This window comes from Aquarana catesbeiana, linkage group LG05 (genome assembly GCF_042186555.1).
Source record: "Aquarana catesbeiana isolate 2022-GZ linkage group LG05, ASM4218655v1, whole genome shotgun sequence".
Classification (NCBI taxonomy): domain Eukaryota; kingdom Metazoa; phylum Chordata; class Amphibia; order Anura; family Ranidae; genus Aquarana; species Aquarana catesbeiana.
Window position 1 is genome coordinate 162238949 of NC_133328.1, and position 3965 is coordinate 162242913.

Below are 3965 nucleotides of genomic sequence, written 5' to 3' on the forward strand. Positions count from 1 at the left end.
TCCTGGAATATAGGATCATGTTGATTGTTCATTGCCCTAGTTCTGCAGTTTGACAGACAGAAAATCCAGCAAAAGTTGGTTGCAGAGCTGGGCCTGCAAATTGTAAAATGCTTTTAAGAGCGGAAAAAAACAAAGCCTTAATTTTATTAGTTCATAAATGGGAAAGGCCTTTCAGATTTGCAGGACTATTTGTACATAAAGTGGCATGGAAAGACAAGGGAGATTCAAGTGCAACAGTGCTGAAACTTTTTTGTGTACAGCAGAATTGAGTATATCTACACTAGAAAACAAATTGCATGAAGACAAAACATCAGGTGTTTAGGTGTGACTAATCTTCTGCTGCCTTCTATAAACACTGTGTCCAGGTCCCTTTTTATTCCCTTCTATGCCCTACTCCTCTAGGCCTGGCCTAGGCGAGGCTTAGTTTTCCAGGGAATTGTGTCATAGTAGCAAAAAGTCTGCCTTAGGCTGGCCATGCAGGAGTAATTTTTTTTGTTCAATCAGAAGGTTAAAAGAAAAAAGTGATTTGAATCCCTCATCCACACACTTTATGTAGATGGGGGAATCCTCCCCAAGCCTTTTTATTCTGACAGTGGGAGACTTCGCCGCTGTCAGAATACACTGATCGGCATTTGGACTTACAGTTGTGTTAAAAATAATAGCAGTGTGATTAAAAAAGTGAGTAAAGCTCAAAATCCTTCTAATAGCTTTTATTTCCATACACGCAAATGCACTGGAAACACTGCACAGTCTATTCCAAATCAAAACATGAAGAAAAATGTTTCAAATTTTTTACTACTTTACAGAAAGAAAGAAAAAGGAATATTAAGCTTTTCCAAAAAAATAGCAGTGTCTGCATTTTTCTTTACAAACTCAAACATTTACTGTATAGACTGAAAAATGCTTGAAGATTTAGCTTTCCTGTGAATCACTGAACTGAAAATAGGATTTTATATCAGCTTACCTGTAAAATCCTTTTCTTTTGAGGTACATCACAGGACACAGAGCCATAGGAATTACTATGTGGGTTATAGTCCACCTTCAGGTGCTGGACACTGGCACACCCTAAACAGTAAGTTGCCTCCCTATATAACCCCTCCCACTATTGGGAGTACCTCAGTTTTGTAGCAAAGCAATACACGTGTATACTAGAAAGAGGGGCAGGACCTCTGTGTCCCATGATGTACTTCAAAAGAAAGGGATTTTACAGGTAAGTGGATATAAAAATCCTATTTTCTTTAATCGTACATCACGGGACACAGAGCCATAGTAATTACTATGTGGGATGTCCCAGAGCAATGCCAACTGAGGGGAGGGAGACACCAGAATTAGGGCACCATGAGATCAGAGGATTTATACTGCTGCCTGCAGTACACTGCGCCCAAAGGCGATATCCTCATGTCTTTTTACATCCACCAGATAGAATCTGGAAAATGTATGGATTGAAGACCAAGTTGTGGCCTTGCAGAATTGAGCCATGGAGGCTTGGTGGTGCACTTCCCACGAAGCTCTAACAGCCCTACAGGAGTGCGTTTTGATTTGAGAGGGTAGAACTACCTCTTTAAACCATAAGCTTGAATGATTACTTGCCGAATTAATTTAGAAATAGTAGATTTCGATGCTGCCTTTAAGACCTTCAGGCAACACGAACAAAACATCCGTTTTTCGAATCTGAGCAGTCGCCTTTAAGTAGACTGACTGCTCTCACCACATGTAGTGATTTTTCTTCCATAGAACAGGGTTCTGGAAAAAATGAAGGTAGAACAATATCCTGGTTTAGATAAAAACCTGATATTAATTTCGGTAAAAAGTTAGGATGAGGACACAATACTACCTTATCCTTGTGAACAATAAAAATATGGCTCTTTACAAGAAAGAGCAGCCAATACCGATACCCTTCTTGCAGCAGATATGGTTACCAGAAAAAATTGTTTCCTTGTCAAAAAAGGACCAAGGGAATATGTCGTATCGGCCCAACACAAGGCTGTTTTGTAATGTCAACAAAACCAAATTCAAGTCCCAAGGGTTACCTAACCAGAGATTAAGCTGTGTTACCCCCTGAATAAAGTTACGAACCAAAGAATTTGAAGCAAGTAGTCGTTGAAATAATACCGATAAGGCCAAGACCTATCCTTAGAAAGCACTCAAGGCCAGCCTTATTTCTCACCCCATCTGCAGAAAGTCAAGGATTCTACCTTTGACCTATTTCCTGGGGTGCTACTCCTGGTTTCACACCACGAGACATATGTTTCCCAGACTCCATAATATATAATTATGGAGGCCGGCTTCCTTGCGTTAACCAAGGTAGAAACTACTGAACCTGACAGCCCACGCTTCTTCAGAGTGTGGGTCTCAATAGCCAGACCATTAAATTTAGCGTTTAAGTAGAATGGAACACCGGACCTTGCGAGAGCAGGTCTGGCCGTATTGGTAGGGTCCATGGGTCCCCTACTGCCATCTTTACGATCTCTGCATACCAAGATTTCCTGGGGGTCACAAGAATCAACGACTTCGTTTCCTGCTTGATCCTGCGAAGAAGCTGTGGACGCAGGCAGAATAGGAGGGAATGCATAAATCAGTGAGAACCGATTCCACGGAAATAGCAAGGCATCTGTTCCGCATGCTAGCGGATCCTTTGTTCTTGACACAAAGTTGTCGATTTCTTTGTTGAACCTGGACGCAAACAGATCTATGTCTGGGATCCCCCATTTTTGATATATTGACAGGAAGATATTGGGGTGAAGGAACCATTTTCCCGGGAACAACTGCTGGTGACTCAAGTAGTCCGCCTGCCAATTTTCTATTCCTAGAATGAAGACTGCCTATAGGCAAAGTACATTGTTTTCTGCTCAAGATAGGATATGATTCACCTTTCTCTGGGCCGCACAAGTTCTTGTGCCCCCTTGGTGATTAATATAGGCCATTGCTGTGGCATTGTCGGATTAAATCCTGGCAGGACAATACCGTAAACTGAACGTTCAGGCCCTCAGGACCAAGAGCTCTGCCTGAATTTCTAAAATGTTAATGGGCAAGGCCATTTCTGATCTGGGCCACTTCTCTTGGACAGTTGCCTCTTCCAGGACTTTTCCCCAAACTAAACAAAAAGGTTGGCATATGTTGTTACCACTTCCCAGGTAACTGAAGGAAGGATTTTCCCCTTAGTAGATTTTTGGATGTTAACCATAAACGGAGGCTCCGGTGCACCCAGCCTACAGCACCTGGTATTTCCAGGTGGTCTCTCATCTGGGTACCAACCAGGGCCGATCATGCTTAACCTCCAAGATCAGACGAGATCGGGCGCTATCAGAGTGATGTAGCCGTAGGCTTTGGAGTCAGACACACTGGGAATGTAGAGCTTGAACCCTTTGTTCCAAGCCGACAGGATACTGTTTTGCAGCAGTCTCGAATGAAACTGAGCATAAGGAACGGTCTCGAATGAAGCCACCATCTTTCCCAATAACCTCATGCAAAGTTGAGTAGAAGAAATTCATCTTGCTTCACCACCTAAATCAGTTCCTTTATGGTGCTGATCTTTGCCTAGGGTAAAAATACCCTTTTTTGGGTGTACCTATGATCAGACCCAAGTATTTTAGCCTTCTTCATGGTTTTAAAGAAGATTTCTTCTAGGTTGAGAAACCAACCTAGATATTCCAGGTAGTTGAATGTGGTGACCATACTTTGGTCTAAGCGGGTTACTGACTGGTCTATCAAGAACAGATCGACTAGGTAAACCATAATCGTTATACCTTGGGCCCTTAATCTGGCTAGAAGAGGGGTTAGAACCTTTGTAAACACTCAAGGTGCAGTAGCTGTACCGGAAAGCAGAGCTACACACTGAAAATGAAGATTTTCCACCTTGAAAAGTAGATATTACTAGTGAGCGAGGAAATAGGCATATGGAGGTATGCATCTTTGATGTCGATTGACGCCCCGAAGGTCTCCTCCTTGTAGGATGGAGATAACTG

General features: G+C 42.4%; 1 pseudogene; it reads right to left on the reverse strand.

Moving 5' to 3' along the window:
- Positions 1–3206: 3206 nt before the first annotated feature.
- LOC141146380 (5S ribosomal RNA) lies at positions 3207–3325 on the reverse strand (annotated as a pseudogene).
- Between the last annotated feature and the right edge of the window lie 640 nt (positions 3326–3965).